Source organism: Macaca fascicularis, chromosome 15 (assembly GCF_037993035.2).
Source record: "Macaca fascicularis isolate 582-1 chromosome 15, T2T-MFA8v1.1".
NCBI lineage: Eukaryota > Metazoa > Chordata > Mammalia > Primates > Cercopithecidae > Macaca > Macaca fascicularis.
This window is the reverse complement of record NC_088389.1, coordinates 67,073,324-67,100,628: the sequence shown is the minus strand read 5'-3', so window position 1 is coordinate 67,100,628 and position 27,305 is coordinate 67,073,324. Positions and strand designations below refer to the sequence as shown.

Genomic DNA, 27,305 nt, shown 5'->3' with positions numbered 1-27,305 from the left:
CTCAAGTGCCCCTGCTGGTGCCTTGGAGGCCATTCCTAACCCTCTGCCACCTCTAATCCCTCTGCAGAGCTACCCAGTGTCGCTGCTATGCTACTAGAGATGCTACACATGCATAACTTTAAAACCACCTCCTGACTTAAGGCACTACTCCTGAGGTAGGGGCCATAGGAGGAGCTAAAACTTAGCCTTCTCTCCGTTTTCTGTGGAAGTTACTGTCCTGCTTGCTAATGCTGATTCACACTCTTGCACTCATGGCCTTCATGCTCAGCCATGTTACTGCATTAGCCTTTGCTAACCCACTATAACGTAAACCTCTCCCTTGCTACTAGTCTTCATTTCCATGTGTCTGAACCTCTCTCCTATGGAAAATAAAACAAATTGTCTGACATTTTTAGCCATTTCTATTCCTCATTTCTTTTCCAGTCTTGCTTTTAAGATTTGTCTGCACTCAGTGTCCCCACATCTGCAACCCACATTCATCTTGAAAATTGCAGAAGACTGCTCTTGCCACACCCTGTCCCGACTCTGCTCTTCAGGTCTCCAATCACCATGTTGTAGCTAAATAAAAAAGGACTTCTTCTAGGTCCTTATTTTTCTTGCATCCTGTGCAGCGTTGGCACTACTAACCCCCTTTTTTCAATTGAAGCACTGTTTTGCCCTGGCTCCTCATTCATTCTCAGGCTGCTGCCAATGTGTTTTTTTGGTCCTGCCATTTGCCATGGGAACTGTACAGTTTAGCATTTTGAACATAATGTGCTATTATATCCTGCCCATCCTCCAGCCTCTTCTCCCAAGTCTCTGTGAGGCTGACTCTCTTTCCACTCTTCAGCCGCTGGACAGTCATTTTCCCTGGAACATTTATTTAGTCTGCCTTTACCCAATTATCTCACTTATCTCTGAATGTTCTTCTCGGCTGTTACATGCCTGGCATTTCCTCTCTTCTCTGTAATTGCTCAAGAGCGAGTTATCTTCCCCAAGCAACCTTTTCCTAGCAACTGATGAGAGGTGAATTTTTATGATGCTTCCAATATTTGCCATGTTTAAATATTCTCTACTTAACTTCTCTACTCAGTATATGTTCACTCTTTGGCTTATACTGGTTATTATCCTAATATTATGCCGTGTGTACCTGCGTTATGTGCTGTCTGGGTTGGGCCATGTACATAGTGGCTTTCAGAATTTGGTGTGCTTTAAGCATTTAGTAAAGATGTATCAGTTAGAAATTTAGAGGTATTTTATGATAATAATGATAGTGATTTATTGTGAGTAATCAAGTATTCTACTGAGTGACAAGAAGAAGCCTGTTTATATAAAATTCTCATATGAATATGAGCCCAATTTTTGAGGCATGATCATGATAAAAATAAAGATGCTTTTACTTAAAGCAGAATAGGGACATTGATATAATTTTACAGCTTCCTTTCCTAATTCAGTAGCAGGAGTTCCATGATGAAAATAGCAGAGGGGGCCCATAGTTGCTAGCCTTACAAGCACTTATGAAGAAAATTTTACATTTCTTCTTAATGTTCTCTCTCTCTCTTTCTCTAGTTCTTTTTGAGTTTTACATTTTACTTTATTTATTCCCTTTTAAAATTTCAAGTGATAGCTAGGCACAGTGGCTGTAATCCCAGCACTGGGAGGTTAAGGTGGGCAGATCACTTGAGATCAGGAATTCAAGACCAGCCTGGCCAATATGGTGAAACCTAGTCTCTACTAAAAATACCAAAAAGTAACCAGGTGTGGTGGTGCATGCCTGTAGTTCCAGCTACTAGAGAGGCTCAGGTGGGAGAATCACTTGAACCTGGGAGGCAGAGGTTGCAGCGAGCCAAGATCATTCCACTGCACTCCAGCCTGGGCTCAAATAATAATAATAATAGTAATAACATATAACTTTAAGTGATATTACTTTTTCCTTTGTTACAGTCCTATAGCTCAGAATTTTAAAAAATACAAAAGAGAGCATAGTGAAAAGTCTCCCTCCAGCCCAAAGTCACTGTCACTTACCTCCCCTCCTCAGAGACAACCAGTCTTCCTAATTTCTAGGTGTCTTCCTAGATATTTTATGCACATGCAAATGATTGAACTCTAAGGTCTTTATAGAAGCCAGGATCTCTTTGGAAGCCACTAATCAATTTTCTCTTTATATATTTATGTATTCTTTGTTCTTCTTAGCCTCTCCCTCCCACTACTCCCAGAGGCACACATGGAGTTATACTGCAACTCTTCAGGAGCTCCTATGAAGCGCTGCCTCTTAAACATCTCTTCTACACCTACTTGCTCAGCTTTGATGACTTCAATTTTCCTTCCTCTGAGAATAACCCCTTTTGAGTATTCTTTCTTTGTATGTTGGGGTTGGCTCTTGATTTTGCCCTTGGTCCCTAGTTGCCTTTTGCATCTCTCTTGGCTCCAGGCTCTGTAGATAACAGGCAGCCCTGACCCTTCTCCATGCCCAGCTCTGATCCTGAATCTCCTTTCTGCATCCAGCACCCAACATAATCACTTCACCAAGAAAAGACTTCAGGCCTTAAAGGCTGTTATGAACTGAATCATGTCCTCCCCGTAATGCATATGTTAAAGCTCTAATTTCTGGTATGATGATATTTGAAAATAGGACCTTTGGGAGAAAATTAGGGTTAGATTAGGTCATGGGGATGATGCCCTCATGATAAAATTAGTGGTTTAGTAGAAAAAAAGGAAAAGAAATCTCCTTTTATGAGGTCACATACTGAGGAAAGATCATAAGAAGATATAGCACGAGTGGCTTCTGCAAGCCAGGAAGAGAACCCTCACCCGGAACTGAAGCTGCTGAAACCTTGATCTTGGACTTCCAGCCCCAGAACTTTGAGAAGTAAATGTCTATCGTTGAGGCCACCAGTCTATATTATTTTGTTATGTCAGCCAAACAGAACAAATGCCAAGGTTAGCTGGTCCTGAAACCATCAAGCATACCACCTTTCTTTCTTCCCTTTTGGAAAACATGGGTTTCCCCCTCCTCCCACCCCATGCCCTTGTCTATCCTGTTTCCTTTTATTTTGTTACTTATTTATGCCTAGTCATCATCAGAAATTTCAACCCAGCTGAGCTAATGAATTGATGCTTCTTTTGCATGTACAGAGCTAATGAGGCACAGGCAACAGGTAGTCATGTTAGTTTCTTTCCTCTGTGTAAAGAAGCCTCTATCTTCTCATCCAATTATTTACTAGCAATTAAGGCCTGTTACCTCCATCAGAAACAGAAGCTCCCCTGGTCACATAAACAGTGTGACATGTCAGCAGCACTGAGCTGTGTCTCAAGATTCTTTTCCTGACAGCATTTAAGAGAAGACACCCCAAAGACCATGCTACTCCAAATAGCTGATGAAATGTGTAGTGCTGCACTAGCAGAAATCTGGTTTTGTGAATAATAAACTCCGGTTGTATGCTTTCAGGTTGAACTCTTTTGTGTCAACTAAAAGAACATGTGGACATAGCAGGGCTGTCAAGATAAGGCCACGAGCTTGCCAAGTTGGGGACCTTTGAAATACAAGTAAGTTGGTGATAGTAAATCAGTGCTTTCCAGGCAAATAGTAAATTTTAAGTAAGTAGTAGGAAAGTAAAACTGCTTATGTCTTCCATGCAGTGAATTAAGCTGACTACTGTTAAAATACTCTTGTAATACAGTCATATATTATTGGCTATCTATTTCTCAGTATAAAAATTATAATTCATTTTCATATATCATTATTAAAATGCCTCTCTTTTGTTTTTGTTGTTGTTGTTGTTGTTGTTACAATGGATGCATGGTTGCTTTGAATTTTCCAATTCTTACTGCCATAGAACATGAAGATGCCTGGGAATTACAATATCCAACCATTTAATTATGTGATGTCATAAGAAAATGGCTTTATTTTTATTTTTAGGACTGTGGAATCAGTACCTTGTATATATGGGTTTTTTAATCTAAAGGCTTATTAGGAAGCTAACAATGGACCAATTAACTTACTTATTATCAGTTGCACATGATATCTACACTGAGTGACTTTGAAGAAAGCTTGTGTTTTCAACAGAAAACATTCTACAGTAAAAATTCTGTCTTGCCAAGATAATTGCTAATTGTAACTCATCAAAATATGTGTCTGGTTCAAGAGCAACATGTTTATTACTCTGTATATATTTATTATTTCTGTTGAAGCCATCCTAGAGAGGCCCTCAACATTATTGCTTCTGCATACAATAGAACTTGACATATAAAATTAATCTCTTAAAGATATATATAAATGAATAACTAAAGCTGCATGTAGGTGGATTGGGACTGGTGATTGAAAGGTATCTGTTATGATTTAGTCACTGTCTTAAGGATAACATGTTTGGCCATGAGTAAAACAAGGTAGTGAGAAATAAAACAGTAGGTCAGACTTGTTTCCTCCTTTCTTTCTACCCATTCTCACGTTTGTCTCATCTTATATTTAACTAATTTTCCAGAACAAATATAAAGGGTATGAATGACTCTAACTCTGAAGAGAGAGAAAAGTCAAAGCAATGATTATACCTGCCCTTCTCACTTATAGCTCTTAGCACATTTATCTTGTATTGGACACATTTTCAAAAACTTAAATGTTGGGCTGGGCATGGTGGCTCATGCCTGTAATCCCAGCACTTTGGAAGGCCAAGGTGGACAGAATTGCTTTAGCTCAAGAATTTGAAACTAGCCTGAGCAGCATGGCGAAATCCCATCTCTACAAAAAAAAATTGGTGGTGTGCACCTATAGTCCCAACTACTGGGGAGACTGAGGTGGGAGAATCGCTTGAGCCTGAGAGGTGGAGGCTGCAGTGAGCCATGATCAGACCACTGCACTGCAGCCGGAGTGATGTGAGTGAGACCCTGTCTCAAAAAAAAATTTTTTTAAAGCACATGTTCACCATTATCAAAGTAAAATTAAAGGTCAAAGTTAGGTATTTATTTGTTTACCTAGTACCCACTAATAAAAACCATTAATAAAAGTGTAAACTAAATTGGGCCACGAATCATCAGATCCTTTTGGACTTCAATGGGGAAAACACCAGCATCAGATCCACTGGTAGGTTAGGTGCGAATGTAGCTAACTCCTCCAAATTTGAAAATTAAGGTAGTAAGGTTCTTTTTACTGGTTAGTACCAAAATTAATTACTATAAAATGTTCAGCCGTGATCAAGGTTTGTATAACAATAAAATATATAAATATTTTGGTAATTCTATCAACTTCCTGACACATATAATCGAACATTGTCCGTGTTATATTATTGCCTGAAAAAGTGTATACAAAGGTCTGCTTGCTAATAGTTTGGTCATAGTTACTTTAAATCATGTGCTGGATATTAGTGTGTCATAATAATCTTAATCAGCAAATATCTACTGAGTACCCTCAATGTGCAAGTCACTCTAGTGGACATTAGAGGGGAAAGGCACATGAAGCAATGCTTGCACTAAAAGGTTTGATATCCAGATGGAGACATCAGATGCGATGTGCCCATTGCTTCTGATAACTTAAATATCCTCAGGGTAAAGATCAACCAAAAGCATAAAAAACTATTTGCTGAATCATTCTGAGAGCCCAGTTGAGGTGGAAGGCCTGAAAGTGGTACAGTGGCATTCTATTTTGTAATTTTATTCAAAATTACTTAGCAGTCCAAGTATCAAAGTATAGAAAGATTAGGAAAAAAGGGAAAGGTCAAAGGACCAGATATGTAGGAATATATATTTATATTTTTTTCCAATGGGTATGTGTACATATACACAGACATAGATATACATATACATACACACATGTACATATCATAGTGAAAGTAAAGGAATAACAGACCTATAGATTAAATAAAGTATCTTAATTTCTGCATTTATCCATTAAAAAAGAAAAATGAATTTGCTATATAATTAGCCAGATTTTATAAAGATATCTTTATTACTTTTAAAAATTTCTATAGGTATAAAAACATAATAATCCCCTACTAAAGAACCAGGTAATTTTGTAAAGAATGTGGAAATAAGGGTTTTACTCCTTTCCTCTCCCATTTGCCTGATGCGAGATTTAAGCCAGGTTTCTCAGAGTGGTCCATTTTCTTATCTGTGAAATGGGAAAAAGTGCACCTTTGCTTCCTTATTCAGAACAATTTCCAGTATTTGAGGTAACTATTTGAAAACACCTTATAACCTATCTAAATGTAAGACACTTCTCTTTCTGCTCTAATTTTTCTGTGAAGCAGGAATCTCTTTGTGTTTACTCATTTACAAAAATAATTCGATAATCATCTTAACACTGGTTTAAAATGCATATAAATCCTACTTATAGGTATCCAGGAGAAATTAAAACATATCCACACACACACAAAAAAAATGGTACACAAATTACCATAGCAGCATTGTTTATAATAGCCAAACAGTAGAAACAACTCTATTTTCCATCCAAGGAACAAACAAAAGGTGTTATATCCATATAGTAGATTGTTATTCATTGATAACAAGGAATGAAGCACAATATGGATTAACCTTGAAAACAAAATATATTAAGATAAAGAATTCAGTCAAAAAGATGGTATATTGTATGGTTTCATTCATATAAAATTTCTACTAGAATAGGCAAGTCCTTAGAGACAGAAATTAGGTTAGTGATTGCATAGGATTGGGGTGCAAGGGAGGAGAATGGAGAATGACTGCTAATAGGTATGGGGTTTCTTTTTGGGGTAATGAAATTAGGAGTGATAGTTGCATGAGTCTGTCAAAAATACTAAAATCCATTTAATTGCACACTGTAAATGGGTGAATTTTATGATATGTGAATTATTTCTCTTAATAAAAATGTACAAATCACCACTTCAAAAATATTACAAAAATAGTGCTAATTATTTATTAGCCTGAAGGATAATACATCCAGCAATGTATCAAAAAGTACTTTATCTGAGCAGATTTAACTGTTACATTTGCATTTGAATTTCAAAACCCATTATCTTAAATGCAGAGACAAGCCAGAGAACTCAGATAGGTTTGCTCTATCATTAGGCAATATTGGAAAGAACCATTCCTGCACTATTGAGTCTATATTTTCTTACTCTTTCTCAATAATTTTGAGAATTAATTACTTTGATTTCCACTCTGTAAGTAGCCTTTAAAGACTCACATTTCTCAGATTTTCATGCTACCAAAGGTTGATTTTGATAGGGTCTTTGTTAACTGTGGATGCTTTGTTATAAAGATCAAAGCAGTTTAAACCATGTTAATAGAATCAATCTAAAATGTAGATGTTAATATTAACAGAGCAAGTCCTAGTGAATGGGATAACTAGAATAATAATAGTACTAAAGCATGCCAGGCACTTATTATTTTATGTCCATTTAAAAAATAAGAACAAAGAGACCTAGGGAAAGAGAAGATACCTGCTTTGCCCAAAGACCAAATTGGGTTTCAAGTTCAGGCCCTCAAAATCTGAGCTTTTACTCATTACACTAAACACATAAGAAGAAGTTCCTTCCCCAAAGTAACTCCTTTGTAGATGGGGATAGGTAATGTTCCTATCTAACAGAAGAAAGGTGAAAAATTCAATGAAGAACCATATTAGGTGTTTAAATAAACAGCCTTTTTAAAGCATTTTTATAATTTTTTAGGGACTTTCAATTATGACCTCACTTGATTTTTTGACATCTGTCCTGCACATTCCAAAAGGACTTAAGGTTTATTCACTGCCACAAAATAGCTTACCTCTGTAATACTAAGTAACACGATCAGCATCTTCATCTTAACAGCATTCTCCTTGGGAACAGAAACACAACACTACTGAAAGTGACACAAGTGAATTTACTCCAGTTTACATTTTAGTTCTTAGATATCTGAGCTCTCCACTTATGTTCTGTTATCTACTGCTTTTCTCTGTGACCAACAGTATAGAATTGAAGATGACTGGCCAATGCATTGGGAATGAGACATGTCAGACTCAAGTAAATAAAATAATAGAAGAGAACAAAAGTAGGAAGACAGTATGCCCAATAAGTTAAAAAGTCAAAGATTTTGCAGTCACCATAAACAGAGCCCTCAGGGGATGTGGCTTAGCAAGAGAAAACAAATAATGGCAAAGTCCATGGGAGACTGGACCAACATCTAGATATGGACAGAGAATGTAGGCTTCTGGCTGGATTTAGAATTCTTTACCACTTGTGTGATGGTTAAGTTTGTGTGTCAGTTTTGCTGGGCTAGGATACCCTGCTGTTTAGTCAAACACTAGTCTAGATGTTGCTGGGAAAATATTTTCAGATGTGATTTGCATTTAAGTCAGTAGACCTGGAGTAAAGCAGATTACTCTTTATAATGTGGATGGAGCCTATCCAATCAGTTGAAAGCCTTAAAAGCAAAGACTGAAATTTCCCAGGGGAAAAAAAAAAAAAAAGAACTGTCCTCAAGACTGAACGTAGAAACTCTGCCTGAGTTTCCAGCCTACTACCCTGAAGAATTATACTCAAAACCTCAACATCAACTCTTAACTAATTTTCCAGGCTGTCAATTTGCCTATGGATTTTGGACTTGCCAGCCCCATAATCACAGAAGCCAATTTCTTAAAGCAATCTGAGTGTGTCTCTGTCTCATTATTTCTCTCAATATAGAGATGGATATAGATATATTAATGTATCCTATTGGTTTCATTTTTCTGGAAAACCTTGACTAATACAGTTTATTAACCTCATAATTTCCTGTATGTTATTTAACTTTCCTGAGCCTTACTTTCGTCATTTTACAATAGGCAAATAATACTTAATTTACATAGGGTTGTGACAAGCACCCTACTTGTGCCTAGCACAAGTAATAATAAATGCTAGCTGTTACTTTCTTATTGTGTATATTTAAGGTATATAACATGATGTTATGGGACACATAGATATCTGTTACTTGGTATTCTTTGACCTTAATCTCTCCATTTTTCTCCATTCTTCACCTTGCCTCTAGTAACAAATATTTTGTTTTCTATCTCTGTGTATTTCAAATTTGTTTTAGATTCCATATGTAAATGAGATCATGCAATAAAGATAGTCGCTCGCTTACAGTGTTTTGATTTACAATTGTTTGACTTTACAGTGATAAGAAAGTAATATGCATTCAGTATAATCCACACATAAAATTTTGAATTTTGATGTTTTCCTGGGATACCGATATGGTGCGTGATATTCTCTGGAAATTCTGGGCACTGGCAATGAACTCCAGCCCCCAGTCAGGCACATAATCATGAATAGAAATACACTGATACTCTACAATATACTGTGTTACCAGTTTAGTTTTTTTGATATTGTGCTTTGTGTTTTCACATTCCATCATGTCTACAAAATGCCTATCTGTGTCTAGGTTTCTGTAAGTGTTCTGAGCACGTTTAAGATGTGGCTAGGCTAAACAACGATGTTCTGTAGGTTATGTGTACAAAATGCATTTTTGACTTACGACATTTTCAACTTATAATACATTTATTGAAATGTAATCCCATTGTAAGTCAAGGATCATCTGTATAATCACCCCACTCTCTTCTGATTACCATTTTCATGGATTCTTTTGATTACCATTTTCATCTTTTTACAACCCTTCACTTTCAACCTAGTTGTGTCCCAAAAGCTTAAGTGAGTCTCTTGTAGGTAGCATATGATTGAATCTTTTTCTTTATGCATTCAGCCACTGTCTTGATTGGATAATTTAATCTAATTACATTCAAGGTTATTATTGATAGGTAAGGACTTACTACTGCCATTTTATTATTTCTTTTCTGGTTATTTTGTAGCTCCTTTATTTCTTCCTCTTTTGTCTACCTTTGTAATTTGAAAATTTTCTGTAGTGCCAAGTTTTGATTCCTTTATTTTTATAGTTTGTATATTGGCTGTAGTTTTTTGTTTTGTGGTTGCCATGAGACTTATATAAAACATCCTATAGTTATAATCAACAATTTTAAGTTGATAATTAACTTCTATTGTATGCAAAACTGTAAACTTTTTACCCTTCCTTCACAATTTATGTTTTTGATGCCACAATTTACATTGTTTTACATTGTGCATTCCTTCAAAACTTATTGTAGCTTTAATTATGTATGACCATTTTAACTTTCCACCTTCATACTAGAGATATCTATGATTTATACATAACCATTATAGTACTGGAGTATTCTGGATTTGACTATGTATTTACCTCTACTAGTGAGTTTTACACTTTCATATGTGTTCATGAGAATAATTACCATCCTTTCATTTCTACCTGAAAAGCTCCCTTAAGTATTTCTTGTAGGGCAGGTCTATTGGTGATAAATTCCTTTAGCTTTTGTTTGTCTGGGGAAGACTTTATAATTCATTTTAGATGGAAAGCTTTGCTGGGTATAGTATTCTTGACTCATGGGTTGTTTTTTTTGTTTTGTTTTGTTTTGTTTTGTTTTTTGGTTGTTGTTTCAGCACTTTGAACATATCATCCTAATTTCTTCTAGCCTACAAGGTTTCTACTGAGAAATCTGCTGATAGTCTATTGTGGATTCCTTCATAGGTGACTTGCTGCTTTAAAAATTCCCTCTTTGTCTTTAGCTTTTCAAGTTTAATTATAATGTTATTTGGAGAGTACCTGTATGAGTCATATCTTTTGGGGAACCTTTGAGATTAATGGATCTGGATGTCCATATTTCTCCAAAAACTTAGGAAGTTTACAGCAATTATTTTATTAAATAAGCTTTTTGTTCCTTTCTCTATCTTTTCTTCTTCTTGAATTTTAATAATGAAAATGTTCTCTTAAAGCTGCCCATACTTCTCATAAGCCATCTTTACTCCTTTTCATTTCTTTTCTCATTGAGTCATGTCAAAAGACCTATCTTTGAGTTTGCAGATTATTTCTATGATCTAGTCTGATCTAGTCTGCTGTCAAAGCTCTCTATGATATTTTTCATTTAATTGACTGAATTCTTCATCTCCAAGATTTCTGTTTGGTTCTCTTTTATGGTTTCTGTCTCTTCATTGAATATCTCATTCAGATATCAAATTATTTTCCTGGTTTCATCAAATTATCTATCTGTATTTTCTTGTATCTCACTCAATTCCCTTAAGAATTACATTAAATTGTTGGGGTAGGAGGGCAATTTATAAATTTCCATTTATTTGTGGTTAGTTACTGAAGAGCTATTGTGTGCCTTTAGTGGTGTCATGTTTCCTTACTTTTTCATATTTTTTGTGTTTCTGTATGGGTATCTCACAGTGTTGGCACTTCTTCCAAATTTTATAAAGTGACTTTCATAGAGGAAGACTTCCACCTGCAGATGGGCCTGTGGGCCTGAGCGTGCCAATTGGTCAGGGTACAGTGGCTCTGTTCTGGTTCTGTGTGGGCACAAAGGTACACTCTCCATGTAGCTTCTTTGGTTATAATCAATGTCAGTGATAATTGTGAATGTCTCAGTTGTCTAAGCTGCAAGAATTTGTGGCAATGGTAGTAGCTGTGTAGGTTATCAAAGCAAGGAATTTAGGGATCCTCCTGTTCTGGCCTTCCCTATAGCAAAGTATCTTAACTGAGGGAATTTTTCCTGGTGTCGAGTCTGACACAACCCACAAACAGCTGCAGTGGCAAAAGGATTCAGGTCATAGGTGCTCTGAGCAGCTATACTGTTGGGTTTCTCAGGGTCTTGTGAAACTGTTGTAGCATCTAGGATTTAAGGTACAGTTTCACTTTCCAAGACAGAAATGGATGTAGTTCTCCCACTAAGCTGTGGTCTATTGCTTTGAGCAAACCCAAGCAGTTAGGGCCCAGGGGTCTGAGATGTAGGTGTGGTTCTGACCCTGGAAGGCAGGGTAAAGCCTTGTCCCAGCTCTGAGGAAGAATGTATGTTATGGAGGCTCAGGCTTTGAGGAGCAGGGCTTAGTTGCTATTTAGAACCCAAACCAGGGCATAGCAGCTAGTGCTCCAGGTGATGACATATTTCACAATGGTAACTATGGATCTTGGGGTGGTAGGATATAGCAGTGGCCCAGGGTCTATGAGGCCAGGTGCAGTAGCAGCAAGGACCCAGGAATGTCAAGGCACCACTGTGGCTTGAGCTCTGGTGTGAGGGAAGCAGCACACCAATGACTGCCTTCTCCAGGGAAGTAGGGCATCTCAGCAGCTCAGACTGCAAGGGGGGCTAGTCAAACGGTAAATAGGCAGGATACTGTGGCTATTCAGCCTGGAGGATCTGGTGGCACAGCACAGCCAAGGCTCTGATTCTCTGGGATGCAAGGCGCTATGTCTTATCAGCCCCAGAGAGTGTGGCTACATGGGTCAGCATATCCTACAGACCCTTGGGATATGGTATACCTCATCAGCTGTGGCACTAAGGGGTACAGCTACTCTAGTGTGCCAGGGGCTTGAAGCCCCCAGATGACAAGATGCTGCCTCATCCATGGTGCTGGGAGAAGAGGTTTTACTACTTTGGTATGCTGGAAGCCTGGGAACCCCAAGAAGGAGGGCACTGTCTTGACTGTAGTACCAGGTGCATAAGTTTTTCTCTGGTGTATGGGAGGCCTGAAGATCCCAGGGGACAGGACACCACTTCAGTTCATCTGTAAGGAAAGGGCTGCATCGGCAACTAGAATGGGGGGGATGGAGCAGCTCTGTGATAGCTTAGCCCCAGTGGGGCAGGAAATAGCAATGGCTTTGCTAGGGGTTGGCAAGCTACAGAGTAGGCATGTCACAATGGCAGCAAAGCCTCAGGGATGGAGGGCAATGGCTACTCCTGAAGCAGGATGTTCCAGTTCCAAGATGGCACATCACAGTAGTGACACAGGCCTTGGAGGGGCAGGGCAGTACATTGGCTTCTTCTCTGCGGTATCTCAGGGTGTGGATTCTGGGGAGCTTCCTCAGCTGGGCTTGGAGCCTGTGAGGACTGCGGGCATTTTTGCTAGCAAAAACTAAAGGTGTCCGCAGTGGTAATGGGGGCTATTGGGATTATCTTGCTTACCTTTTTATCTGTAGGAAAGAGTCCCTCCTGGTTCCAAGCTGACCCCAACTGGGCAGATGGGGTGGCAGAGGCAAAGTGTTTTCTTCCCTTTCCTATGTGGCCAGCCTGGGTCTAGGCTTCAGTAGATTTTTGCTACTTTTTTTCCTTTAGTTATGTTGATCAAAATGTAGGTTTTTATTTGTTATTTTGTTTTTTGTGTGTGTGAGGGAAAAGTACTAGAAGCTTCTAGTCAACCACTTTGCTGATGTCCTCTAATTTTGCCTGTGAAGGATCATTTGAAACTATCACAGTCATTTTAAGGATAAAGTAATTATTTAAGAAGCACTTACTCCATACCTATAGCAGACTTGAATCTTGGTCAATCACTGTTATTATTGTAATGTAACTAAATCAGTGCTTTGGTGATTTATTCAGGTGAGTTTTTTCTCATGTGGTGAAAACTAGAAGGACATTTTCAGTATTTTTAAACTCCATTTATTTTAGTTCACTTTAATTTTCATTTCACTTTATTATTTTAGTTCATTTTAATTCTGCCTCCACATCTGTAGATTCCACATTTGCAGATTTGACCAAGCATGAGTCAGAAATATTTTTAAAAACAATAAAAAATAACACTAATAAAGAAAAGAACATAGTATAACAGCCATTTACATACCATTTACATTAATTAGCTATTATAAGTAACCTAGATACGATTTAAAGTATACAGGAAGTTGTTCATAGGTTATATTCAAATACCATGCCATTTTGTAGAAGGGAGTTCAGCATCTGCAAATTTTGATATCCATAGGGTGTCCTGGAGTGAATATTTTGTGGATACTGAGGGACAACTGTACTTGCGTCTTCACAGACTAAAAGATAAGGCAGAAATAGATCCAAGCTAATAAATCTATGTTAGTTATACATATAATTCTTTGAGAAGAAAAAAGGGAGTAATTCATTCTTTGAGAATTCAGAAGGTAGAGTAGAGGGGAAGAAGTGTTAGAAAAAAGCTGCAGAAAAGAGGCAAAATTTGATCTGGATTTTAAAAGAAGAGTTAGAGAGGGCAGGGCATGCAGGGCCGAAGGCGGCATCATGGTGGCGTGCGGGAGCAGGAGGGTTTTCTTGGTAGAAAACAGTATTCTCCAATCACTGTTAAGAGGCCCAGTGACAGGGTAGCTTCATCCTCTTCAACTTGCTAATTAAAAGTGCATCTCATGCTCACATTCCAGACCCATCAGCAGGAAGAAAACGAGGTTTAGGTGAGGGCCTAAGTGTCCATGGAATTCATAAGAGGAGGGCAGCTAATATTTTACCTTTCATTTGGTCCAAGTTGTCAGACTGAAGTACCTGGAAGATTAGACATGTTAGGGATATTTAGACAAACAAAAGCCTAGGGCTTCAGCAATCATCAAATTCTCTTCTGTGGACTTGGGGAGTGACAGAAGGTCCCCAGGTTGATAAAGACCACAAAAAATTGCTGGAGGTATTATTAAGCTTCCCCAGGAGGCAGTTTGAAACAGTCGAATGCATTTCAAAGCTTCTAGAACAGAATAAAAATAAAGAGTGCTGTAATTTAAATGTTAGTATCTCATCAAGTTTTATGTATGTGAGGAAAAAGAGAGGACAGCTCCATAGTCTATTTTCCGGAAGCAGATAAGTAGCTCTAAACAGCTGGCTGCCCTCAACTCAAACATTTTATGCTGCCTTTGTGATCCATCTCCTCTACCATGTGGTAACATCAAATTAGAAGAGGCAGGCTTGGGGGCTTTTTATTCTGAGGCCAGATCACAGCATGTGAAGAAACATAGTTCTGTAAAAGAATAGTGCTTCTCCAGCACCCAGGGCTGCTGATCTAGTGAGACAGGATGAGGTTATCTTGGTGTTTCCTGGCAACACGTGATGCAATGAAGCTCTTACTCAGGATAGAACCACCCCATCAGTGTGTATTAATTAAATGCTCAGGTAACTATGGAGGCATGTCAAAATGCTTCTCAAAGAGCATTTTAAGAGGAACAATTATTGTACAGCAATTAGAATGCTGTTGTGTGGGCAGCAAGAAAGCACTAAAGCCCACAGTAAAATTTGATCACATCATATTAGAACCACATGTAGGATGTCAATGAATATTTTGAAGAGTGCATTGGGGGTGGGAGATTACTACTGTTAATCATGATGTGTGTGTGAACAATATGTGTGAACTAGCATTACTGGTGATATCACTAGGATTACTGTTACTTCTTTGTAAGGGATTAGTTTCTGCCAAGAACAGTTCTAGGCATTTTACTTCATTGAACCATCACAGGACTGAGATGTAAATTATATTGCCAAAACTATTATTTACCACATTTTTCAGATGAGGAAACTCAGACATTAAGATGTTAAGAATATCCAAGGTCACACAGCTAATCAATGGTGGAGTTAGAATTTGAACCTAAGCCATCTGGCCTAAGAGTCTAAACTGTTACTACTAAGCCCTGTGTCTTCTTTCCCAGGCAGGAGAGAAAGAGGCCATTTACCATGCGCGTAAGGAGAGAAATGTCTATTCTCTTACCGCCTCTAAATATTCCCCAAAATGTGTCTGCTGTCTAATTTCTGATGTTAATGCTGCTTTAATAAAAGACAAAATATCTTATTTCATAAGCAGAACTAAATCTCAGGGAATATTTGCATAGTGACTAAATTTAGACTAACATGTAAACAACCAATGGAGAATTGGATATCTGAGAGGATTTTCTTGGACACTAAACACCAATATTGACAAAGTAGCAGGTAACAGGGCTGGAATTAGCAAAGACACACTTATTGCTTAATTTTCAACATTGTCTGGGTCAGTGAGGCAGGCTCTTAAAATGTTCTGCTCTATTTTTGCATTGTTTATATTATGCTACAAGGCTCCCTGTATGCATGTACAGCAATGCTTTGTAGGCATAAAGTGCAATACCTTTTCCCACCAGTGGATTATTAGGGTAGGCAATATGAATGTTTTGACTCTTATGGAGAAATGTCAAATGATGCAGCCCAAATCACCTTTTGATGTATAATCGTCTCTGTTTCTGCTATTACATGTATGTTTTATATGAATCATGCTGGCACTTAATCATTTATTATTTTGAATTATAATGTTATTATTTTATGTTTATATGTCTTCTCCATGTTTGAGAGGCTAGAGTATGTATTACAGTTTTTCATATTCTCTTCTCTGTTTAGAGAAGCTTTTGATTCAATGCAATGATTCAATGAATGTTTTTTAAGACAATATTACAAAACTTCTTATTCAATCTATTGAGGATTTTTACTTTATTTGTCACGTTTTCCTATGTTGAACTCTTCTTGAATTCTCAAAGTCATGTTTTCTGGAAAAGCTTGTAGAACAAGGGTATCATTTGGTTTTGCCAATGTTTGAAAGAGAGCATAACTAAATCTGCCCATTTTAGGTATTTTGAAGGCAGAGGGAACAGACTTTATAGAATATTTTCATTTTTCTACTAAATAATTAATCTACTGAGATTGTCCACATCTTCAGTCAATGTTGATATTTTATATTGTTTTATCAAGACTTTTTAGTGTATAAAACTATGTTTGAAATTGACAGAGACATAGAGATATTTTGGTTGACTTTCTATATATTATTATGTTTATTATTTTTAATTTTATGTTTGTGCTTTTCCTTTTATATACTTAATGATTTTGTAATATTTACATTGATTAAAAGTATTAAAACTTATGTTTATTAATTCAACTGTTCTATAATTTCTTATATCTTCAATTATGTTTTATTTCCCCTCCTGTTCTCTTTTTATTATTGTTTTTGTTGTATGTGTTTTGTATGTTTGGGGTTGGGGTGGTAGATCAGAGTTCCTTTTCCTACATGTCAAATTTTGGTGTATTAGTGGAAATATCTTCTGTTGTTCAGGACCCCTAAAGTTACCAGGGTAAATAGTATGTTTTTGAAAAGAAAATATTTATTAGAATTAAAAGGGCATTTTGCTAAAAATCCATGCTGTAGCTGCTCCCCACATTCCATTACGTTACCCAAAGATGCACTGAAATGTGACTATTTTTTCTTTCCACCATGATCTTACTTAGTCCATTATGTGCTTTTCTTTTTAAAAAATTTTCTTTTGTTATTTTTTTAATGCCAGGTTTTTCTTATTTGATACAACTTAGATATTATTTAGTATCACAAAATATAGATAATACATGTTGTTGAAACAAAAATTACACCAGCCAATATTAAGTAGGGAAGGAAGACTTAATTCAAGGCTATTTTAAAGAGCTAGGATCAGGGAAATTGTCAGCCATCTGTGTTTGCTAATTGGCCTTATTCAAAGGAAAAGTAAACTTTCTCATATCTTCGTAACTGGAGGTAATTTTGCAAATTGAAGCAAGAAATCCACTGAATTTAGGCTCCTACCTTCTCACAAAGACTGGGACATACGGGAATTATCTTTCTTAATGATTACATTTTAGAGGTCTTTGAGATATTCACCAAGGGCTTTGAGAAAGATACTACTAGGTCACATGAGTGGCAAGAGGCTTTTTGAAAGATTTACATGTCAAAGAGCAAAGAAAGAATTTACAAGTTTTCTAAATAAAATACTCCAAGGAAAGAGAGGCCAGGAATCTAGCTTCGGAAAGAAGCCTGTCTAATGTTTAGTCAAGCTGAAGGGAACTTCAAGTTTGTCTTGGTCACTGTGTTCTAAAAGTTGTTGTTTTTCAATTGAGAGATGCTTCAAGGGTTATATTTTCTTTTCTTTTTAACTGCTTTGCTCTTTTTTTATATTGTGAATACTTTTAATTTGGCTCTAGATTACTCTTCTGTTTGCTAATTGATTCTTTTAGAAAGAATTATGCGTGTGCTTTCTAAAAGATGATGTTATAATTATTTTAATAAGACATAGGAGAAGGAAATACTCTTAACTAAGCCACCATCCCAGAAAGAACCATGTTTATATTTTTAAGTATACTTTACAACTGGGCCATAAACTTCTGAATATCTGTATGCCTACCTTAATTTTTAATGTAATTATTTATTTTAAGTCTTTCTCAATATCTGGCAATAAGTCTGGTACACAGCAGGTACAAAATATATTTTAATGGAATCAATAAATTCTAAAATCCAAGAGAAGTGATAAAAATTGGGCAAATGGGATGGGGATCTCTTTCCTTATCCTTTATTTATTGATGCACACGAAATGTCCATTATCCTTATTTCTGATAAACTGGCAAATTCTGTGACTCTCAATTTTCCTTCAAAGAAAAAGTGACAGAAAATCAAATGATTTCACTGGTACTAGTATATCTGGGTGTATAGTCCATTTTAATGTGCTGATAAAGATATACCCAAGACTGGGTAATTTATAAAGAGAAAGGTTTAATGAACTCACAGTTCCATGTGGCTGGGGATGTTCACAATCACAGTGGAAGGCAAAACGCACATCTTACATGACAGCAGGCAAGAGACAATGAGAGCCAAGCAAAAGGGGAAACCCCCTATAAAACCATGAGATCTTGTGAGACTTACTCACTACCATGAGAACAGTATGGGGGAAATCATCCACATGATTCAATTACCTCCCACAGAGGTCCTCCACAACACGTGGAAGTTATGGGAGCTACAATTCAAGATGAGATTTGGGTGGGCACACAGCCAAACCATATCATTCTGCTCCTGGCCCCTCCAAAATCTCATGTCCTCACATATAAAAACCAATCATGCCTTCCCAACAGTCCCCCAGAATCTTAACTCATTTCAGGGTTAACTCAAAAGTCCACAGTCCAAAGTGTAATATGAGACAAGGCGAGTCTCTTCTGCCTATAAGCCTGTAAAATCAAAAGCAAGTTTGTTACTACCTAGATACAATAAGGATAAAGGCATTAGATAAATACACCCACTCCAAATGGGAGAAATTGGCCAAAACAAAAGAGCTAAAGACCCCATGCAAGTCTAAAATCCAGCGGGGCAGTCAAATCTTAAAGTTTCAAAATGATTTCCTTTGACTCCATGTCTCACATCCAGGCCATGCTGATGCAAGAGGTGGGTTCCCATGGTCTTGGGCAGCTCCACCCCTGTGGCTTTGCAGGGTGCAGCCTCCCTCCTGGCTGCTTTCACAGGCTGGCATTGAATGTCTGCGGCTTTTCCAGGCGCACGGTGCAAGCTGTCAGTAGATCTACCATTCTGGGGTCTGAAGGACGGTGGCCCTCTTCTCACAGCTCCACTAGGCAGTACCCCGGTAGAGACTCTGTGTTGGGGCTCTCACCCCACATTTCCCTTCTGCACTGCCTTAGCACAGGTTCTCAATGAGGGCACAGCCCCTGCAGCAAACTTCTGCCTGGACATCCAGGCATTTCCATACATCCTCTGAAATCTAGGCAGAGGTTCCCAAACCTTAATTCCTGACTTCTGTGCACCCACAGGCTCAACACCATGTGGAAGCTGCCAAGACTTGGGGCTTGCAAACTCTGAAGCATGACCAGAGCTGTACCTTGGCTCCATTTAGCCATAACTAGAGCAGCTGGGACGCAAGGCACCAAGTCAGTAGGATGCACACCGCAGGAAGGCCCTGGGCCCAGCCCACAAAACCATTTTTTCCTGCTAGACCTCTGGGCCTGTGATGGGAGGGGCTGTCACAAAGGTCTTTCACATGCTCTGGAGACATTTCCCCCATTGTCTTAGGTGATTAGCGTTTGGCTCATAGTTACTTATACAAATATATGTAGCTGTCTTGAATTTTTCCTCAGAAAATGGGTTTTTCTTTTCTATCACATCATCAGGTGCGAATTTTCTGAACTTTTTTGCTCTGTTTCCCTTTTAAAACTGAGTGCTTTTAACAGCACCCAAGTCACCTCTTGAATGTTTTGCTGCTTAGAAATTTCTTCCACCAGATACCCTAAATCATCTCCCTCAAGTTCAAGGTTCCAAAAATATCTAGGGCAGGGGAAAAATGTCAGTAGTCTTGTCTCTGAAACATAACAAGAGACACCTTCACTACAGTTCCCAACAAGTCCCTCATCTCCATCTGAGACCACCTCAGCCTGGATTTCATTGTCCGTATCATTATCAGGATTTTGGCCAAAGCCATTCAACAAGTTTCTATGCAGTTCCAAACTTTCCCGCATTTTCCTGTCTTCTTCAGAGCCCTCCAAACTCTTCAAACCTCTCCTTGTTACTCAGTTTCAAAGTTGCTTCCACATTTTCAGGTATCTTTACAGCAGTGCCCCACCCTACTGGTACCAATTTTTTCTATTAGTCTGTTTTTCTGCTACTGAAATAGACATACCTGAGACTGAGTAATTTTTAAAGAGAAGAAGGTTTAATGGACTCAGCTCCATGTGGCTAGGGAGGTGAAACTCCCCCATTACAATACTGGGGAATGGTGAATGTCATGTCTTACATGGTGGCAGGCAAGAGAGAATGAGAGCCAAGTGAAAGGGGTTTCCACTTGTAAAATCATCAGATCTCAACTTTACATAGCAAGATAGCTGAATAGAAACAGCTCCAGTCTGCAGCTCCCAGCGTGATCAACGCAGAAGATGGGTGATTTCTGCATTTCCAACTGAACTACCCGGTTCATCTCATTGGGACTGGTTGGACAGTGGGTGCAACCCATGTAGGTTGAGCTGAAACAGGGTGGGGCATTGCCTCACCCGGGAAGCGCAAGGGGTCGGGGGATTTCTCTTTCCTAGCCAAGAGAAGCCATAACAGACTGTACCTGGAAAAAAGAGACACTTTCGCCCAAATACTGCGTTTTTCACAAGGTCTTAGCAACCGACAGACAAGAAGATTCTCTCCCGTGCCTGGCTTGGCGGGTCCCACACCCACGGAGCCTTGATTACTGCTAGCGCAACAGTCTGAGATCGAACTACAAGGCAGCAGCCTGGCTGGAGGAGGGGCATCCGCCATTGCTGAGGCTTGAGTAGGTAAACAAAGTGACCAGGAAGCTCGAACTGGGTGGAGCCCACTGCAGCTCAGCAAGGCTTACTGCCACTACAGACTCCACCTCTGTGGGCAGGGCATAACTGAACAAAAGGCAGCAGACAACTTATGCAGACTTAAATGTCCCTGTCTGACAGCTTTGAAGAGAGCAGTGGATTTTCCCAGCATGGCATTTGAGCTCTGAGAACAGGCAGACTGCCTCCTCAAGTGGGTCTCTGACCCCCGTGTAGTCTAACTGGGAGACACCTCATAAAGGTGGGTGCCCCTCTGAGATGAAGCTTCTAGAGGAAGGATCAGGCAGCAATATTTGCTGTTCTGCAATATTTGCTGTTATGCAGCCTCCGTTGGTGATACCCAGGTAAACAGGGTCTGGAGTGGACCTCCAGCAAACTCCAACATACCTGCAGCTGAGGGACCTGACTCTTAGAAGGAAAACAAACAGGAAGGAATAGCATCAACATCAACAAAAAGGACATCGACAACAAAACCCCATCTGTAGGCCACCAACATCAAAGACCAAAGGTAGATGAAAGCACCAAGATGGGAAGAAACCAGAGCAGAAAAGCTGAAAATTCTAAAAACCAGAGCACCTCTTCTACACCAAAGGATCTCAGCTCCTCGCCAGCAACAGAACAAAGCTGGATGGAGAATGACTTTGACGAGTTGACAGAAGCAGGCTTCAGAAAGTCAATAATAACAAACTTTTCCAAGCTAAAGGAGCATCTTCTAACCCATCTCAAGGAAGCTAAAAATCTTGAAAAAATGTTAGACAAAGGGCTAAATAGAATAAACAGTGTGAAGAAGACCTTAAATTACCTGATGGAGCTGAAAACCGTAGCACAAGAACTCCATGATGCTTGCAGAGGTTCAATAGCCAATTCAGTCAAGTGGAAGAAAGGGTATCAGTGATTGAAGTTCAAATTAATGGAATAAAGCAAGAAGACAAGTTTAAAGAAAAAGGAGTAAAAAGAAATGAACAAAGCCTCCAAGAAATATGGGACTATGTGAAAAGACCAAATCTACATTTGATTGGTGTACCTGAAAGTGATGGGGAGAATGGAACCACTTTGGAAAACACTCTTCAGGATATCATCCAGGGGAACTTCTCCAACCTAGCAAGGCAGACCAACATTCAAATTCAGGAAATACAGAGAACACCACAAAGATACTCCTCAAGAAGAGCAATTCCAAGACACATAATTGTCAGAGTCATCAATTGAAATGAAGGAAAAAAATGTTAAGGGCAGCCAGAGAGAAAGGTCGGGGTACACAAAGGGAAGCCCATCAGACTAACAGCGGATCTTTTGGCAGAAACCCTACAAGCCAGAAGACAGTGGGGGCAAATATTCAACATTCTTAAAGAAAAGAATTTTCAAGCCACAATTTCATATCCAGCCAAACTAAGCTTCATAAGTGAAGGAGAAATAAAATCCTTTACAGACAAGCAAATGCTGAGAGATTTTGTCACCACCAGGCCTGCCTTATGAGAGCTCCTGAAGGAAACACTGAACGTGGAAAGAAACAATCAGTACCAGCCACTGCAAAAACATGCCAAATTGTAGACCATCCATGCTAGGAAGAAACTGCATCAATTAATGGACAAAATAGCCAGCAAACATTATAATGACAGAATCAAATTCACAGATAACCATATTAACTTTAAATGTAAATGGGCTAAATGCCCCAATTAAAAGACACAGACTGGCAAATTGGATAAAGAGTCAAGACCCATCAGTGTACTGTATTGAGGAGACCCATCTCATGTGCAGAGACATACATAGGCTCAAAATAAAGGGATGAAGGAAGATCTACCAAGAAAATGGAAAGCAAAAAAAAAAGCAGGGGTTGCAATCCTAATCTCTGATAAAACCGACTTTAAATCAACAAATATCAAAAGAGACAAGGCCATTACATAATGGTAAAGGGATCAGTTCAGCAAGAAGAGCTAACTATCCTACATATATATGCACCCAATACAGGACCAGCCAGATTCATAAAGCAAGTCCTTGGAAACCTATAAAGACACTTAGACTCCCACACAATAATAATGGGAGACTTTAACACTCCACTGTCAATATTAGACAGATCTGCAACATAGGAGGTTAACAAGGATATCCAAGACCTGAACTCAGCTCTGCACCGAGCAGACCTAATAGACATCTACAGAACTCTCCACCCCAAATCAACAGAATATACATTCTTCTCAGCACCACATCGCACTTATTCTAAAATTGACCACATAATTGGAAGTAAAGCACTCCTCGGCAAATATGAAAGAATAGAAATCACAACAAACTGTCTCTCAGACCACAGTGAAATCAAATTAGAACTCAGGATTAAGAAACTCATTCAACACCGCACAACTACATGGAAACTGAACAACCTGCTCCTGAATGACTACTGGGCAAATAACGAAATGAAGGAAGACATAAATACATTCTTTGAAACCAATGAGAACAAAGACACAATGTACCGGAATCTCTGGGACACATTTCAAGCAGTGTGTAGAGGGAAATTTATAGCGCTAAATGCCCACATGAGAAAGCAGGAAAGATCTAAAATCGACACCCTAATATCACAATTAAAAGAACTAGAGAAGCAAGAGCAAACAAATTCAAAAGATAGCAGAAAGCAAGAAATAACTAAGATCAAAGCAGAACTGAAGGAGATAGACACAAAAAACAGTTCAAAAAAATCAATGAATCCAGGAGCTGGTTTTTTGAAAAGATCAACAAAATTGATAGGCTGCTAGCAAGACTAATGAAGAAAAGAGAGAAGAATCAAATAGACGCAATAAAAAATGAAAAGAGAATATCACCCCGATCCCACATAGATACAAACTACCATCAGAGAATACTATAATCACCTCTACGCAAATAAACTAGAAAATCTAGAAGAAATGGATAATTTCCTGGACACTTACACTCTCCCAAGACTAAACCAGGATGAAGCTGAATCCCTGAATAGACCAATAGCAGGCTCTGAAATTGAGGCAATAATTAATAGCCTACCAACCAAACAAAGTCCAGAAGCAGATGGATTCACAGCTGAATTCTACCAGAGGTACAAGAGGAGTTGGTACCATTCCTTCTGAAAATATTCCAGTCAATAGAAAAAGAAGGAATCCTCCCTAACTCATTTTATGAGGACAGCATCATCCTGATACCAAAGCCTGGCAGAGACACAACAAAAAAAGATAATTTTAGACTAATATCCCTGATGAACATCGATGCAAAAATCCTCAATAAAATACTGGCAAACCGAATCCAGCAGCCTATCAAAAAGCTTACCACCATGATCAGGTCGGCTTCATCCCTGGGATGCAAGGCGGGTGTAACATATGCAAATCAATAAACATAATCCATTACATAAATAGAACCAAAAACAAAAACCACATGATTATCTCGATGGATGCAGGAAAGGCCTTTGACAAAATTCAACAGCCCGTCTTGCTAAAACCTCTCAATAAACTAGGTATTGATGGGAGGTATCTCAAAATAATAAGAGCTATTTATGACAAACCCACAGCCAATATCATACTGAATGGGCAAAAACTGGAAGCATTCCCTTTGAAAATCGGCACAAGACAAGGATGCCCTGTCTTACCACTCCTATTCAACATAGTGTTGGAAGTTCTGGCCAGGGCAGTCAGGCAGGAGAAGGAAATAAAGGGTATCCAATTAGGAAATGAGGAAGTCAAATTGACCCTGTTTGCAGATGACATGATTGTATATTTTGAAAACCCCATCATCTCAGCCCCAAATCTCCTTAAGCTGATAAGCAACTTCAGCAAAGTCTCAGGATACAAAATCAATGTGCAAAAATCACAAGCATTCCTATACACGAAAAACAGACAAACAGAGAATCAAATCATGAGTGAACTCCCATTCACAATTGGTACAAAGAGAATAAAATACCTAGGAATACAACTTACAAGGGATGTGAAGGACCTCTTCAAGGAGAGCTACGAACTACTGCTCAACGAAATAAAAGAGGACACAAACAAATGGAAGAACATTCCATGCTCATGGATAGAAAGAATCAATATCGTGAAAATGGCCATGCTGCCCAAGGTAATTTATAGATTCAATGCCATCCCCATCAAGCTACCAATGACTTTCTTCACAGAATTGGAAAAAACTACTTTAAAGTTCATATGGAACCAAAAAAGAGCACGCATTACCAAGACAATCCTAAGCCAAAAGAACAAAACTGGAGGCATCACGCTACCTGACTTCAAACTATACTACAAGGCTACAGTAACCAAAACAGCATGGTACTGGTACCAAAACAGAGACATAGTCCAATGGAACAGAACAGAGCCCTCAGAAATAACACCACACATCTACAGCCATCTGATCTTTGACAAACCTGACAAAAACAAGCAATGGGGAAAGGATTCCCTATTTAATAAATGGTGCTGGGAAAACTGGCTAGCCATATGTAGGAAGCTGAAACTGGATCCCTTCCTTACACCTCATGCAAAAATTAATTCAAGATGGATTAGAGACTTAAATGTTAGACCTAATACCATAAAATCTCTAAAAGAAAACCTAGGCAATACCATTCAGGACATAGGCATGGGCAAGGACTTCATGACTAAAACACCAAAAGCAATGGCAACAAAAAACAAAATATACAATGGGATCTAATTAAACTAAAGAGCTCTTGCATGGCAAAAGAAACTACCATCAGAGTGAACAGGCAACCTACAGAATGGGAGAAAAGTTTTGCAATATACCTATCTGACAAATGGCTAATATTCAGAATCTACAAAGAACTTAAACAAATTTACAGAAAAAACAACCCCATCAAAAAGTGGGCAAAGGATATGAACAGACACTTTTCAAAAGAAGACATGTATGCAGCCAACAGACACGTGAAAAAATGCTCATCATCACTTCTCATCAGAGAAATGCAAATCAAAACCACAATGAGATACAATCTCATGCCAGTTAGAATGGTGATCATTAAAAAGTCAGGAAACAGCAGATGCTGGAGAGGATGTGGAGAAATAGGAACACTTTTACACTGTTGGTGGGAGTGTGTATTAGTGCAACCCTTATGCAAGACAATGTGGCGATTCCTCAAGGATCTAGAACTAGAAATACCATTTGACCCAGCAATCCCATTACTGGGTATATACCCAAAAGATTATAAATCATGCTACTATAAAGACACATGCACGCGTATGTTTATTGCAGCACTATTCACAATAGCAAAGACTTGGAACCAACCCAAATGTCCATCAATGATAGACTGGATTAAGAAAATGTGGCACATATACACCATGGAATACTATGCAGCCATAAAAAAGGATGAGTTCATGTCCTTTGAAGGGACATGGATGAAGCTGGAAACCATCATTCTCAGCAAACTATCGTAAGGACAGAAAACCAAACACCACATGTTCTCACTCATAGGTGGGAATTGAACAATGAGAACACTTGGACATAGGGAGGGGAACATCACACACAGGGACCTGTTGCGGGGTGGGGGGCTGGGGGAGGGATAGCATTAGGAGAAATACCTAATGTAAATGATGAGTTGATTGGTGCAGCAAACCAGCATGGCATGTATACCTATGTAACAAACCTGCACGTTGTACACATGTACCCTGGAACTTAAAGCATAATAATAAATTTGAAAAGAAAGAAAGAGGTAAGTTTTTATCAGTATAATATTACAAACTTTCTGGATAAAAATGCCCTTTTGACACAGTAACATCCCCTCAGATGAAAATTTCTTCACAGACAGAAAAATAAATGGTATTTCATTAAAAGTAGCATGTCTGATTCAGAGATTTATGTTAACTGCATTGGAAATGAGATACACACCTACTTTCAAGATGTATGAATTGCGACAAATACAAAGCAGTTGTTTATGGCTTTTAACCAGCTAACGGGAGAAAGGAAAGCTGTTTATGAAATATTTGCAAATAACTTCAAAAGTATTTGTGAAATGCGTCATTTCAAGATATGGCTTATCAGTGAAAACCCTGATGTTGATGACATTTGGTTTACCAAATGTGGCTGGCAAATGCATTTTCGCATGTTGCTGGAAGTATATTTTTTTCTCTGACTTAGCTCATCTTTTTAAGTTAATTCATGACTTAATTATAAAACATAAATAAGACCATCTTTACAGTTAAATCATTTTATAAACGGTGTGCATGAACAAAATTCCACGAACCTTACTGCCATAATTTCTATCCTTCCATCCATTCACTCACCTCTTATGTAACTTTGAGTATTTTGATGCCTGAATAAATAATTTTCAGCCATCCAATCATTAACTTGGAGGATGGAGACAATGGAAAGGCTATCAAGAGAAAAAATGAAAAGGTAAGCAAAAACAAAATCTGTAAGATATTCTAAGTTGTTTGTACTTTATTTTGAGGGCAGCAGGGAGCCAATGAGAGACATTGAGCAAGAGTGATACTATCAGATT

At 38.4% G+C, this 27,305-nt stretch overlaps 1 long non-coding RNA gene across 3 annotated transcripts in view; it reads left to right on the top strand.

The window, feature by feature from the left end:
- The window catches only part of LOC102143967 (uncharacterized), a 365,500-nt gene that overhangs the window by 102,885 nt on the left and 235,310 nt on the right, over positions 1 to 27,305 (top strand). For all 3 annotated transcript variants that reach the window (XR_010581545.1, XR_010581546.1, XR_010581544.1), the window contains one exon: positions 3,428 to 3,525. This is a non-coding gene — a long non-coding RNA (uncharacterized lncRNA). The remainder of the gene's footprint in view (positions 1 to 3,427; positions 3,526 to 27,305) is intronic.